The sequence below is a fragment of the Miniopterus natalensis genome, chromosome 14 (genome assembly GCF_054644295.1).
Source record: "Miniopterus natalensis isolate mMinNat1 chromosome 14, mMinNat1.hap1, whole genome shotgun sequence".
Classification (NCBI taxonomy): domain Eukaryota; kingdom Metazoa; phylum Chordata; class Mammalia; order Chiroptera; family Miniopteridae; genus Miniopterus; species Miniopterus natalensis.
In genome coordinates, this window is record NC_142094.1 from 43894691 (window position 1) to 43911021 (window position 16331).

The 16331-nt window shown below is 39.0% G+C and overlaps 1 protein-coding gene across 11 annotated transcripts in view; it reads left to right on the forward strand.

The window, feature by feature from the left end:
* The window catches only part of GBF1 (golgi brefeldin A resistant guanine nucleotide exchange factor 1), a 104347-nt gene that overhangs the window by 57479 nt on the left and 30537 nt on the right, over positions 1-16331 (forward strand). The window lies entirely within an intron of this gene.

The following is a 16331-nucleotide window of genomic DNA, read 5'->3' on the forward strand; positions in this document are numbered from 1 at the left end:
GGGTTTGTGATGTAAACAGCTTCTCACATCTTAGATTTATTGCTTTTCTCCCTGAATCTAACACTGTAAGTATGTTAGAGGGGAGAAATCATTCCACATGATATGCAGAATCCCTCTGGAGGTCCTCATTACGCTAAAGCATGAGTCTCTGTAACACTGATGAGAAGGATTACAAGGCTTGTCTTCCTCATCTGATTCTGCAGACCATATGAACTTATAAGAGTTATAAAATCATATAGTGATAGAGCTCAAATTTATTTATTTATTTATTTATTTATTTATTTATTTATTTATTTATTTATTTATTTAATATATCTTTATTGATTTCAGAGAGAGGAAGGGGGAGAGAGAGAGAAACATCAATGATGAGAGAGTCATTGATCGAGCCCGCAACCCGGGCATGTTCCCTGACCAGGAATCGAACCCTGATCTCCTGGATCTTAGATCAATGCTCAACCGCTGAGCCATGCCCAGCCAGGCTAGAGCTCAAATTTAACAGAGGTCATCTTCTCCACTTTATAGAGAAAGAATTGTGACTTTTAGAGGTCATGTCCTGTGCAAGGCCTCATGACAGTGTAGTGGCAGTTTTGGAACTAGAGCTCTGACTCACTTGGCTGTTACTACAGTTATAATTTAATTTTTTGGAAGACTGATTTGTAAGCCTTGAGGGCCTAGCTTTTAAATTTTTTAAAATATTTATTTATTGATTCTAGAAGGAGAGAAGAAAAGAGAGAAACATCCATTTGTTGTTCTACTCATTTATGCAATCATTGGTTGCTTCTTGTATGCGCCCTGACTGGGGATTGAACCCCCAACCTTGGTGTATCGGGATGAGGCTCTAACCAACTGAGCTACCCCACTAGGGCGGGTCTAGCTTTTGTTATACGTGAACTTTCTTCTTCTAAATTGGGGTCCTGATTTTACTTCTAGCAATGGGGAAGTAGACACTGTTGAAGACATTTCAGTGACACTCCTTTGGGGAGCAACAGGGCTCCATTGAGGGTATATCAATTACCACCTAAAAATCTCTTCTTTCTCCAAAGGTTGTTCAAGGGACACTGAGGTGGCAGCTCAGTTGGCTTTTGAGCTCTGCTCCCAGAATTGTGGGTTGGGAAGCAAATTTGTTTCTTCTGTTCTATAACTTTATTCTCCAAATAATGCCCAGTAGGGGTGGCTCACCCCAAGTCTTCAGCTCTCTTTTCTTTTTTTTTTAAATTGAGGTTTAATTAACACACAGTAAAATTCACAGACTTTAGGTGTTCATTTGATAAATTTTGATAATTATGTAAATCCATGTAAGCATCATTAAAAAATACAGAATATTTTTATCACCCCAGAACAAATTTTCCATGCTCCCTTTAAGTTACCCCCCCACACACGTACACAAAACCACTTTCTGTGTCCTATTATGATAGATTAGTTTTGTTTTTGGATTTCATGTAAGTGGAATCATGCAGGATATGCTCTTTCATATCTAGCTTCTTTTCACTTAGCATGTTTTTTTAATTTATCCATTTTGTTGCATGTATCACTGTTTCTTTTTATTTTGTTTTGTGTTACTGAGTAGTATTCAGTTGTATGGATAAACCATAAGAGAATTTATTCATTATGTTATTGAAGGGCATTTGGATTGTTTCCAGTTTTTGTCTGTTATGAATAGGCTGCTATAAACCTTTCTATACAAGTGAACATATGTTTTAGTTGCTCTTGGATAAATACTTAAGAGTGAAATTGCTGGTCATAGTGTAGATGTGTGTTTAACTTTGAAAGAAACAGCTCTTCAAAGTGGCTGTACCCTGCAGCCTGTCTTTTCTTCCCCTTAGCGGCAAGGCTCTTTAAGTTGAGGATTTGGCAGGGGAAGAGAACCCACATCATCAGGGTTCCTGCTGCCAGAGCACAGTGGCCTGAATCGGACATTTAAAAAGCTGAAACAGGTGTTTGAAACCCTACTCCAGCCTCCCTGTTTGATGCCAGCCCCCTGACAGGCTGGGACTTGGCCAGCAGAATTCAGACCTAATCTAATGGATGCTGGATTAGGGACTTTTGCAGAATGTGGCAACATAATATTGTATATACTGTGACTTGGTACATTTGAAACAGGTAAATGAACATCATCTAGGAGAGGGACCTTTGCTGGGCCAAATGCTTCTGGAGCATGGGGCAGTTAGTCTGTGTGCCAGATGAAAGCCCCTCACCACTCTTGCTTCTTACCCTCTTTTCTCCTTGAAGCTGTATGCAGAAGAAGTCAGCACTTCCCTTAGTGATGTTAATATTGCCAAGAATAGCCAGGTAGGATTTGGTATCTTGTGTGTCATCTATTATGGGAGATAAGTTATTCCCTGGTAAATTCTCTCTCTCCCCCGCATATATATATTTTTTAATTTACTCCTCACTAGAGAAAATGTGTGTTGATTTTAGAGAAAGGGGAAGGGTGAGAGAGACAGAGAGAAACATCGATGTGAGAAATATCTATCGGTTGCCTCCCTTACGCTCCTGGCCTGGGGATCGAACCCACAACCTTTCTGTGTGTGGGAGGGATCACACTCCAATCAACTGAGCCACACCAGCCAGGGCTCTCTATATTTTTAATTCTTGTGTCTTAGGCCTTGGGGAACTAATTTTGATGAGCCAGAGGTTGGAGCAAGAAACTGAAGGTTAGGGTGTGGGCTCCCCAAACCAAACAACTTAATGTACCAAAGCAGTAGTTTCTCTAACAATGCTCAGTGGGGTTAAAATTGATAGAAATGTCATCTGTCTTTACAGAGTTGCTTCAACTGAAGATTTCAAAAAACGAGGTTCAATTTCCAAATCTTTTCTGATATTGTTTAGAAGAGCCCAGGGAACAAAGAAAAAGCTCCTCATGGCAGTCTAGCCTTTCCATAAACACTTGAGAAAGTGCGTTTCTGAATTCAGGTCTCCCTTATGAATTCATGACTACATTATAGCTGACCATTCCCTTAAAACCTAATCTGGATATCTTTAGACCTCAATCTTGGAAGACAGGGCCTGGTATTGGACTGTATTATATAGATGCCATTCTTGGTATGAATAGGCTGAGATTTGTAGATTTAAGATTTTTTCAGTACTTTTTTCCTTTTAATTATCATATAGTAAAATATACAGTTCTGTGAATTTTAACACATACATAGATCCCTGTAACCACTGGCAATCAGGATACAGAACAGTTTCATCACCCAGAAAACTCCTTCTGTTATTCCTTTGTAATCAGTAAATGCCCCCCCTAACTTCTGTCAACCAGTGACATTTTCTCCATAACCATAGTTTTATCAAGGTCATATAAATGGGATCATATAGTATGCAGCCCTTTGAGATTGGTTTCTTTCATTCAGCATGATGCCTTTGAGATTTGTCTAAACTGTTGCATAGATCAATAGTTCCCTTTTTTTTGCTAGGTAGTATTCCTTTGCATGTATATACCATAGTTTGTTTATCCACTCACTAGCTGAAGGACATCTGGCTTCTGCACTTTGGGGCAACTACCAGTAGAGCTGCAGTAAACATTTGTGTACAGGTTTTTATGTAAAGAACATTGGTATCTCTATGTGGTTTAAATTTGTATTTCTCTAATGGCTAGTGACATCACACATCTTTTTTGTGTGCTTATTTGCCATCCATGTATCTTTTTTGATGATGTGTCCAAGTCTTTTACCCATTTTTTAACTGAATTGTTTGTTTCCTTACTCTTACGTTTAGAGACTTCTTTATCTATTCTGGATTCAAGTCCTTTATTGGTAATACAATTATTTACAAATATTCCTCCCACTCGTCTTTTCGATCTTTTAACAGCCTCTCTCACAGAGCAGACATTTTTACTTTTGATGAAGTACAGTGTATCATTTTTTTTCTTTTACGCATTGTGCTTTTGGTATCTAAGTACTCTTTGACTGATCCCAGATCACAGAGATTTTTCCTGTTTTCTTCTGAAAGGCATACAGATTTATGCTTTTCATTTACATCTATGTTCTACTTTGAGTTAATTTTTGTATTATGTGAAGCTTAGATCAAGGTTCTTTTTTTTGTTTTTGTTTTTGGCATATAGATGTGCAATTATTCCAACACCATTTGTTAAAATTAGTGCCTTTTTAGATACCAAATTCTCCTTAGGACTGTATCTTCTTTAGGAATGAAGGAGTTACAGAGGATTCTCTCTTGGGTTTCTCCTTTCTTTCCAAGAAATCATCCTTGTTTCTTTCTGGGTCTTTCTGAATTTGGGTTTGTTTTGAATGCTATGTAATGGAGCACTCATTATTTGTAAGTTGACTGAGCGCAAAGTATTACATTATAAAGTGGCCATCTATCACAAGGAGGCATGTGGGCTGTAAAAAACATTAACTGTACATCCTGGGCTGGAATGCAGCTTTACCAGAATAATGCAGCTTTTGTATTGTGTGCAGTTGGGATAAAAATGAGAGACAGAGAGAGACAGATATTGTTGGAGGAACAGATGTTGGCTGAACCTGGGTTCTGTCCCATGTTTTCTGAAGTTGTTTCTCAACCTTTTCAGGATGCTCCTCCAGATTCAGCGGTCTTGAAGGTTCTCTGGGCACCTTTCAGAGCAAATATTGTGGCCTCTCAGAGTACTGCTGTTCTCATAAACTTTATTTATTCATTCTTCAGCTCACAAACATGTCTTTAGAGGCAAGTGGTTGTTGTACTTGTCCTGGCTGGTTCTGGGTTACATTTTTGATTCCTTTGTTTTCTCATCAGAAAACGGGGAATGTCCCTTATCATAAAGTTCTTGAGCCCGTTTACAAGGGCTGGCTGACACAAAATAAGATTCCTCAGTCTTAGTGTCACTAAGAATTTATGATACACCGCTGTAGAAAGCATCTGCAGCTGTTAGAGAAAGGTAAATAAGTAGGATTCTGTACACTTAAGGGACAGGGCAAGGTTGCTTAGCAGTCCCATAATTGATACTTTGGGGATTCTCTTGATTCTTCTCTAAAAGCTTTGGCTATTGACCCTTCAGTCTTTTCTATCATCTGTAGACTTTGCTAATGTCAGTTCAGAATTTAGTTCTTTTTTATTTTCTCTTACTTTCCTTCAGGGCTCCTAGAGGAGACCTGACAGGGTGGTAACTGATAATAAACCTATAATTGTTTTCTCTTCTTGCTGTTATTGAACAATGAAATTTTTTACTAGACTGTGAGAGAGGAATTTGGATTGAAAAAATTGCTCCAAGTGTAATGAATGCATAAAGTTGGAGTGAATTGTTCTATTTTAAAGTATAGCAGCAGAAGTTTTTAATTTCTCCTGGGCTTTCCAATTGCCTGCTTAAGTTTTGGCTTAGTCTTGTACAATGCATGCAGAAAACGACAAGGCAGAGTAAAGAACCACAGGCGCTCTGGTTTGCCTGTATGTTACAACCTAATTGCTTTCCTTTCAATATGTGCCAATTTCCCTCTAGAAAGAAGAGAACTAGTGTTTAGAGTTGATACACATCAAACTTGTGCTCTCAGTAAGACACATGGATCAGTCTGTCCTTGAGCCTCTGCAGTATGTTTGAGGCCAGTCCCTGTGGGCCTCATTTAGCCCTGCTGGCCTTGTTAAAGGGCCCTCACTCTTCTACTTGGATTAGGAGGGAACCTGGGTAAACCTGATGCTTAATTTGTATAGCAGTACTAAAATCAAAAGCAGTGTTTAGTCAGTGGTTAGGAGGAGGAGAGGTACAGAAGAAATTTCAATTCTAGGATAGTTGAGTTTTAAATTTTTATTTGCCATCCAAGTCAAGAAGTTAATATAGCTAGTAGTAAACTTGTAATGATAGCATGGTATAATATTTAAGAACATAATGCAGTGTTTAGAAGCATGGACTTTGGAGTCCAAAACAGACCTGGATTTAAATTCTACCTCTCCCACATATTGTGTAATTTTGGGCAAGTAACTTAACCTCTTAGAACTTTGGTTTCCTTATCTGTAAAATGAAAACAGTAATACTATTTCTCAGGGTTATTGGGAGGATAAAATAAATAATCTATGTATAATAATTATACTTAATAATCTGTGTAGCTGTTGCTGATGTCTGAGGCAAATTAAGATTTTCGTTCTGGGCAGTGGAATGGGATTTTTAAAAGTTGATTTAAGAGAGAGAAAGAGACAGACATCATTTTGTTGTTCCACTTATTTATGCATTCATTGGTTGCTTCTTTTTTTTTTAAAGAATTGTGTTTTTTTCCGTGCTTAGAGGTGTTTCCTTTTATTTTAGTTTATTTATTTATTTATTTTTTAAATATATCTTTTATTGATATCAGAGAGAGGAAAGGAGAGGGAGAGAGAGAGAAACTTCAGTGATGAGAGAATCATCGATCGGCTGCAGCCTGCAACCTGGGCATGTGCCTTGACCGGGAATCGAACCCTGATCTCCTGGATTCTAGGTCGACACTCAACCGCTGAGCCATGCCTGGCCGGGCAGGTTGCTTCTTGTATGTGCCCAGCCAGGGATAGAACCTGCAACCTTGGTGTATTGGGATGGTGCTCTAACCAACTGAGCTACCTGGCCAGGGCCTGGGCTTCTTCTTGTAAGGGTGGTGGATAGCAGCTCCTAATTGCAAGGTAAACTGACTATTTAGCAGGAATGCCAAAGGTGGGAAGCTCATTTCTCTTCCAGTCAGGATTCATGCATCATGTTGGAGAAAGTCATGCAACAAACTAATTTTCCCATGTGTATGCTGCCTTTAAGTGCCTGTCTTATATTCTGAAAGTGAAGGGTAAATCTGACTTCAGGCAGACCAGGGTGGCCCTACTCAACAAGAAGGAGATGGCAGAAGTGAAGATTTCAAGAGTAGAGATTTACTGAAAGCAGCCTGCTATTGACTGTATATGTTATCAGGGATTTCAATCCTGAAAAACGAAATCTTCTTCCCATCTTCTCTCTAAGGAGAGGTGGACCTGTGTAGGCACAGAGAGGTGGCCAAAGGTCCTGACAAAGTGTTTGAGCCAGTAAGCATTTGTAAGTGCCAAATACCCTTCTCCTTCTTGGTCATCTTGAACATTTTTGGGCTAGATATTTAGGAAGGAGTTCTGTCATCTCTGGCGTAGGTTGGAACATGTACATGAACATGACCTTTCTATAAATTGCTTATCAAATACAATTCAAGGGGAAATGTGAAATTGTGATTTCTAATCATTGGGGTTTTCAGACTTTCAATAAAACCCCAAGTTGTATAAGTACAGGAATTGCTCATGTTTAATCAGAGAGAGCGTTAAATTTTTTAAATATGTGTAAAAAGCAGGTTGGGCTGGTTTTTGAGGGATAGATCAGTCTGAAAAATGAATACTTCAAAGATTATCTCCCCTCTTCCCTCTCTAAAGGCACCTTAAGAAACTAAGCATGTGTTTGAGAAAAGAAAACAGATCTGGGAAACTATTGGGTGATAGCTGAAAAAAGAGGTCCACTGTCAAGAACTTAGACAAACTGGGTTGCCTTCCCCCCAGGCTACCTTTGTAACAGACTGTCTGCATTCATGTGCATTTATTTCCAAACTGTACTTGGCATTTAGAATAAGTTTTAGGGATCTAAAGGAGCCTTAAAGAATTTAATTAAACTACCACGCCATCGTTTTCCCCAGGAAATCCCTATGGATGAGGAAACTGGCCCAGAGAAGTGAAGTGTTTTGCCCAAGGTCACATAATTAGCGACAGACCAAGACTGGGCCTAGTACATTTCTTTATTTAATTTCTCCTGTTATATAAGGCAGGGTTGCAAAGGCTTGCCTGGGTTTGACTCTTAAGCCTCCACTAGGTGATAACATTTTTCAGAAAGCTGCCCTTTGGCAGTCTTCTCTCAAGTCAGTTCCTGAGATCAATTCTAAATCCTCACCTGACCATTCAAGGTCTGGAAATAAAGGTATGGAAGGTGTGGCAGATATTCCAGAGGCTCTGGCTTCACCAAAGTTTAGTTTTGCTCATCCTTTGGACCACTACTCTTGATCTCCTCTAGTGACCAAAAAGTGCACAGCTCCTTTCTACTAAACTTACAGTATCTCAGAAAGTCCAATTGCAGCTAGTTCTCAATCTTACTTATAAGATATTTTCCTGGGTGTAGCATAATCAGAAAAGTAGAACATAAGGATCAAACACTTTTCACCTAAAATGGAATTTGCAAGTGTAGACAGAAAAGCCAAAACCAAAAAGTTTTTTGTGCTTAAATAATTTTGTCCTATATCTCTGGATACAGAAATGTCAAGAGGGGTAAATGAACTAAGCTTCTGTTTTTATCGTGCTCTGATTTATTAGTCTGTTATACATGACACCTTGTGAATGACGATATTCTGTCTCCAGGAATATGAGCCAATATTTGCAGGATGAAGAGCTAGGATGGAAGTAGGCTGATGACCCTCTAGAAAGCAAGAATGGAAAAGTAGGCTCTGAGGGCAAAAGGGTCGAGACAGGCATTTCTGAAGCCAAATGGTGTTGAAATAATATACCACAGGCCTTTTTCCTTGTCAGCGTAATCCAATTGAGAATGCCCAACCACCGTTGATAAAGGGTCACTCAGGAGTGAAGAGCCTCACTACCAGGGAAAGCAGCTTATGTGTGCATTTTGGCCCAGGAATGTGCCAGTCCAGTGCTGGCCAAATGAGAAAAGGCTGCTGCAGGCTGGAGAACATAAGCCTCCTGGGAGGATGGTGACTGCCCCACTGTAGGCTAAGAAGAGAGTGTTCCCTTTTGTGTAAGGGCAATGCTTCATGCCACATGGTGGAGCCTTTGACAGATTATGGGAGATGGTGGCAGCTCTGACGTGAAAAGAGAAAACTGTATCAGGATTCATCCCCTTCTATACAGGTCACCTCATTATCTGAGAAGACAGTAGACTTAAGGGAAATCTGCAGATTCTCCAACTGACATTGGGCCGGAGACTTCTCTGTTTTAGTGTGGTAAAAATATGGGGAGTTGAATTCCCTGCTCATTGGTGTTGAGTAGAGCACCACCAAGACATCTCTAAAGGGCTTTTACTTTGCTTTGTGTTGAAGTGGCCTATGAGCTTCTCCAGAAATGGTTTAATAATTCTTGTTGTAATTGTTCTTATTTGACACTGACTAGCCAGAAGTTGGACCTGGATTTGATTTTAGAAGCAGGTAGCCTGGTACTAAAGTATCCCAAGCGTTCTTTCTCCAATGGGGAGTTAATTTATCCTTTTTTGTACCCACCCCTTTTTTTTCTTCCCATCTTAGAATATGAACCAGTCACCTTCAGAGCGCCCCTCTACCTGATCTGCACTCTGTGTGTACTGGACTGTTTGTGCCTTGAGGTTGACAGCCTTCCAGGGTGGGAGTTTGGCTGCTTGGCAGGGGTGTCAGATGTCTCCTTGGTTGTGAAATTACTCAGCCTCCTTACTATGAGCAGCATTATGGCATCTTTCCCCAGAAGAACTTGGGCAGCTCTTCTCACTCTTCTGAAGAAGATCAAGACAATTGAATCTCAGCCCCAGGTGGCTGAGCCAGGAGATAGAAACCGGAAACTTTTCTGCTCTGGCGTCATAGGAAGCAGTAGAGTTGAATGGCTAGGAAAACAGATTTTGGAGTCAAGTGAATCTGTATTTTTTTAAATGTTTTATTGATTTTAGAGAGAAAAGAAGGGAGAGGTAGAGAGAGATAGAAACACCGATGAGAGGGAAACAACTATCAGCTGCCTCCTGCCAAGTATCGAGCCCACAACCTGGGCATGTGCCCTGACCGGGAATCAAACTGGTCACCTCTTGGGTCATGGGCCAACACTCAACCAACTGAGCCACACTGGCAGGACAGATGAATCTGGATTTGATTCCCATTTTCACCACTTGCTAGTTACATGGGTAGATCTACTTATCCTTTCTAAGTCTCATCTTCAAAATGGGGATAATTATGAAGAGAGAAGGTATATAAACTGCTTAGCACATGGTATGGTACAAGGTAATAATGGTAGCTGCTAATTATCTCTCTCTCTTCTAAAAGGAGGATGAATATTTCAACCATTCACTTTAGAAAGGGAGTCTATTCCTTTCTCTGACAACTTGTATGTATACCTTGGATAAAGCTAAAACCCTCAGGAATTAAAAGAGCTATTTCATGGGGTGGTGAACACATAATACAGTGTACAGATGATGTGTTGTAGAATTGTGCACCTGAAACCTGTATAATTTTGTTAACCAGTGTCACCCCAATAAATTTAATAAAAAGAGGGGGAAAGAAATTAAAAGAGCTATTTCAAATTGTACCATATATAAATAACACCTTAACTTGTATCCCTTTTAAGGTTTAGTAATCAAATATAGACGACTCACCTTTGAGGTTTTTGATATTTACTTAAATCTTAAGAATAAACTGAACATACAGTACCTTACAGTATTAAGAACAGTGGACTGGGATTCTAGAGCTAAAAACTAGAATAATAATATCTTAGTTATATTTATTGCACATTTAATTTATTCCATGTACTTGTATCACATGTTTCACATGCATCAAATCAGATAATGTATATGATTGCTGAGCACAGTGCCTGGCGTATAGTATATGCTCAGTAAATGTTAGCTGTTATTTATTTTAAAATGTGATTTATTTTAATCCTCTAACACCCATTTTGCAGGTGATAAAATACAGGCTTAGAAAAGTTAAGTATCTATCACACAGCCATTACATTGCACAACTGGGACTTGAACCCTACTTAAAGCCCATGTTTTTTTCAAGTGCCCTCAACTTCTAGTCCTGGTTCCAATACTACCTGGCTTTGCAGCATTGTACAAATTACTTAACTTCCCTAAATCTTAATTTCCTCCTTCATAAATTATTTTTAGCGCCTATTTTAGGTATAATATCCAAGGATTTGAAGGATTTTCTGGAATAGCTTCTTGTAAATTAGGGCTTATTTTTGTAGAGCATTACTCAAAGTATAATTTGTAAATCATTTCAGGTTCACAAACTGCTGCTACTTGGTACACAATGGGATATATACAAAAATTGAAAGAAAGCACTTAGAGATTTCTATAACATCTTGACTGAATAACTTTATGTATGTTGATTCTAATAAAAAAGTGGAGTTTGTGCTATGTCTTTCTGTTTTAAATTTTGTTTTCTAGTAATTCATTTTATTGTAGTTTATAAAACTGTAAATCTGCAATGGATTGCCTAAAGAAAAAAAAACTGGCCTTCACCACAGATAGTTTGAGAAGCACTATTCTAGAGGGCCATCCAAACATCTTGCTGATTATGAATAGAAATTTTAGGGTTTTTTTTAAATTATGTGTTTACAAAGAGGTACCCTTAAATTAAAAATGTCCTTACTAGTGGTGTCCTGCTAGGAGTACAACATCCCCTACCATGCCCCTCCCCCCCACCATCAAAAGCTGCAGGAGTTGCTTTTATTAGAGCTTCTCTGACGTTCTTGGCAATCAGCAGCTACACCTAGAGAGCAAAACTCCAATTCTGCCTAGATCAAACTCTCTTAGGAAAGTTAACTTTATATACATTATTCTCTTTTTTTGGAGGGGTGGGGGGAGTGAGGGTGATAGTAAAGATTCCTGGTGAGCTCATTAAAAAATCCAGCCCTTCTAGTTTTCTATCACTAAGTTTCCATAAAGCATTGACTCATAGAATGGAAGTGCTAGAATTAATGTATTGTAGCAGTTACAGATTCTAACTACCTAATTCGACAGATGATCTTGAGTAGCATATACCTGGCTATTGGTAGGACTGAGACTAATGATCCCTGTCCATTAACTGGATTGTACACTGTATGAGGATCGCATTCAGAACCTCCAGAGAGTTCTCCATGGGACTTTCTCCAAGCCTCTGTATGGTATTACTCCTGTCCCCTCCAAGACTCTTGATGTCATATTGAGCCCTTTTATTTTAAGAAGCAGATTAGCAAATCAAAGCTAACAATATATAAAAAGAATAATATACCAAAACTAAGTGGGGTTTATCCTGGAAATGCAAGACTGATTCAATGTCTGAAAATCAATCTATCATATTAACATTCTAAAGAAGAAAAACCACATGATCTTATTAATTGATGAAGAAAAGACACCTGAGCCCAGCCAGGTGTGGCTCAGTGGTTGAGCGTCAACCTAGGATCCAGGCGATTGGGGTTCGATTCCCGGTCAGGGCACATGCCCAGGTTGCGGCCTCGATCCCCAATCAGGGGTGTGCAGGAGGCAGCCAATCAATGACTCTCAGCATTGATGTTTCTATCTCTCACTTTCCCTCCATTCTTCTCTCTGAAATTAATAAAAGTTAAAAAAATTGAAATGGAGCCCTAGCCGGTTTGGCTCGGTGGTTAGAGCATCGGCCCCGTGGACTGAAGGGTCCCAGGTTTGATTCTGGCCAAGGGCACATACCTTGGTTGCAGTCTTGATCCCCGGCCCTAGCCATATGAAGGAAGCAACCAATCGATGTGTCTCTCTGACATCAATGTTTCTCTTTCTCTCTCTCCCCCTTTCATTCTCTCTGAAAAGCAATGGAAAAAATATCCTTGGGTGAGGATTTAAAAAAAATTGAAATGGAGAGGCAAAGGAACTGGAATACTGAAAATGGTATTGAAAAAAGAGGAATAAAGTTGGAAGAATTACATTACCTGACTTTAAGCATTAGAATACAGTTACAGTAATCAAGACAGTGTGGTAATGTCAGAGAGTTAGACACAAAGATCAATGGAACAGAATGGAGAACCCAGAATAGACTCACACAAATATAGCTAACTGATTTTTGACAAAGGCAAAGATGACTCAATTGAGAAAGGATCATTTTTTTCAATAAATGGTGTTGGAACAATTGGATATCCATATACACACACAAAAACCCTTACTCTAAACCTCACACATTATATAAAAATTAACTCAAAGTAAATCATAGATGTATATGAAAAGCATAAACCTGTATACCTTTTAAAAGAAAATAGAAAAAATCTCTGTGACCTGAGATTGGGCACAGTACTTAGATACCAAAAGCACAATGCATAAAAGAAAAAAGATACACTGGGCTTCATCAAAATTAAAAACGTCTGCTCTGTGAGAGAGACTGTTAAGAGATTGAAAAGACAAGTGGGAAGAATATTTGTAAATAATTGTATTACCAATAAAGGACTTGAATTCAGAGTAAAGAAGTCTCTAAACGTAAGAGTAAGGAAACAAACAATTCAGTTAAAAAATGGGTGAAAGACTTGAACAGACACATCATCAAAAAAGATACATGGCCCGGCCGGGCGTGGCTCAGCGGTTGAGCACCGACCTAGGATCCAGGAGATCGATCGTGGTTCGATTCTTGGTCAGGGCACATGCCCGGGTTGCGGGCTCGATCCCCAGTTGGGGGCATGCAGGAGGCAGCCGATCAGTGATGACCCTCTCATCACTGATGTTTCTATCTCTCTCTCTCCCCCTTCCTCTCTCTCAAACCAATAAAGATATACTTAAAAAAAAAATAAAAATACATGGATAGCAAATACGCACACACAAAAATGTTTGATGTCACTAGCCATACCGATGTTCTTTTTTTTTATATATATATCTCTATTGATTTCAGAGAGAGGAAAGGAGAGAGAGGGAGAGAAACATCAATGATGAGAGAATCATCATTGATCGGCTGCCTCCTGCAAGCCCCCGACTGGGGATCAAGCCCGCAACCTGGGCATGTGCCCTCTCCAGGAATCGAACCTTGATCTCCTGGATCCTAGGTCGATGCTCTACCGCTGAGCCACACCCAGCCAGGCATCAATGTTCTTTACATAAAAACCTGTACACAAATGTTTACTGCAGCTCTACTCATAGTTGTCCCAAACTGCAGAAGCCATATGTCCTTCAACTAGTGAGTGGATAAACAAACTATGGTATATACATGCAAAGGAATACTACCTAGCAAAAAAAGGGAACAAACTATTGATATATGCAACAGTTTAGACAAATCTCAAAGGCATCATGCTGAATGAAAGAAACCAATCTCAAAGGGTTCCATACTGTATGATCCCATTTATATGACCTTGATAAAACTATGGTGATGGAGAAAATGTCAGTGGTTGACAGAGGTTAGTGGGGGGGGTGACTGACTACAAAGGAATAACAGAAGGAGTTTTCTGGGTGATGAAACTGTTCTGTATCCTGATTACCACAGTGGTTACAGGAATCTATATATGTGTTAAAATTTATTGAACTCTCTATACCAAAAAACGCAGCTTTGCTAAATTAAAAAAAAATTTTTTTAAGAGGCCAAATGCACAATGCCCTGAAAATGTCAAACTATGGCTATAAAATTGCCCTGGTCTTTCACTATGAAAGAAGACATGAAGCAAGTGTAGTAATAGCAATTGTATGAAAGCTTGGAAGAAATGTACCCTGTCCCACCTCTCAAAGATTTTTTTTCCATCTAGATTTTTATATCTCAAATATACCAAATATGACCATGTTTTAAATGATAGACCAGATAGTATGTAATACAGTTGTGTTCCTAAAGCAGCAACACTAGATGACTTTAAATCTTTTAATGTAGTTTGTAAAAAAGTATTTAAAATGTTAAGACTATTAAGATAAGAAAAATTTTTTATATTTTTTCAGTTTTTCCAGATGTTTCTTTTCTTTACATCTCAACTCTCTACCACCTCACACACACAAAGGTTTTTCTCTAGATTTTTTTTCTGTGAATTGTACAGTTCTAGGTGGGGGTAGTGGGGGATGAGAAGCAGGTTTTATACAGCTGATGTTATCACTGTACAGACAAGCTTGGAAAATGCTACTCAATCTGCCAATTAATTAAAGCATTAATCTGAGGAGCAGCCGGGCCCAGGGAGTGTTTACCCGGGGGGAGGGAGAGGGAGGAATTGAGTGGGAAGCTCCCTGCATTTGCATGAAAATGAACGTGCTTAGGAAACCTAGCTTCCTTTTGTCTCTAAAAGTGAGCAGCCTGGATCTTGACCCTAAATCTTTCTGGCCTATTTAGGAAGCCTTTCAGAGAGCCGGTCTCTGAATGATGAAAGTACAGCATACTCTAGAAAAACAAGTTAAACCCTAGGCAAAGTAGGGTAGGAAGCAAGTCCAGTGTAGTATAACTTCTTAGACCTTCTAAATTCAGGAGTATGTGCTGGTAATTAGATAGAATAAATGTAATGGTTTTACAAGTTTTGGAACTATATACTATATAGATTGGGTTCAAATCCCATCTCTACTTTTTATTAGCTATGTAATTTGGAGCCAGTCATGTATTTTATTTGAGCCTTGTTTTTCTCATCTGTAAAATAAAGATTATGAATTGCCCCTTCACCTCAGGGCAGTTAGCTCTCTGCTTGCTCTGGGCAGAAAGGAGGTTGGAGAGTGGTTAGGACCTTCCAAAATTATAAACTGCCTCCATGGGTAGGGACTGTGTAACCTTTTGTTCTTTTTAGGTTTATTTATTTATTATGTTTAAAATTTATTTTATTGTTGAGAGTATTTCATATTCCCCCATTTTCTCCCCTTTACCCTCTCCCCCCTATTTTTTTTTTTTAAGCAGGGTTTTATAAACCTCAAGGTTTCCCTCTCACCTTCCTGGGATGTACTACATTCTTTATCCCTAAGAGAAGTGACCTGACCTTTATCATAACAGCAAAAGACAAAGAAAGACAGCAGCTCACTCTGGGATCTCTTTGACCATATTAGCTGTACCCAAGATGAGGTTTACCTGTGTATCACTAGGGGCAATGGACATGGAAAATTGACCCAGCAATATTTGAAAATAAATAGTTATTGTTATTTTTAAAAATTGTGGTAATAGATACATAACATAAAATCTATCTTAACCATTTGTTAATTTTTAAACCATGATAATGATGCTCTGTTTTTTTAAGCTTTTATTTTATTTATTAATTTTTTTAAATTAATTTATTTATTTTTAATATATCTTTATTGATTTCAGAGAGAGGAAAGGAGAGGGAGAGAGAGAGATAGAAACATCAATGATGAGAGAATCATTGATTGAGTCCGCAACCCGGGCATGTGCCCTGACCGGGAATCGAACCCTGATCGCCTGGATCCTAGGTCAACACTCAACCACTGAGCCACGCCCGGCTGGGCTAAGCTTTTTAAGCTTTTAAAGCTACATACTAAAAATTTTACAGATTAGCCCGACTGGCGTGGCTCAGAGGTTGAGCATCGACCTACTACAATCCAAGAGATCACAGTTTGATTCCTGGTTTGAGCACATGCCCAGGTTGCAGGCTTGATCCCCAGTAGGGGGCGTGCAGGAGGCAGCTGATCAATGACTCCCTCTCATCATTGATGTTGCTCTCTCTCTCTCTCCCTCTCCCTGAAATCAATAAAAACATATATTTTTTAAAAATTTACAGATTAAATGATGTCTTAAATGCATCCAGGA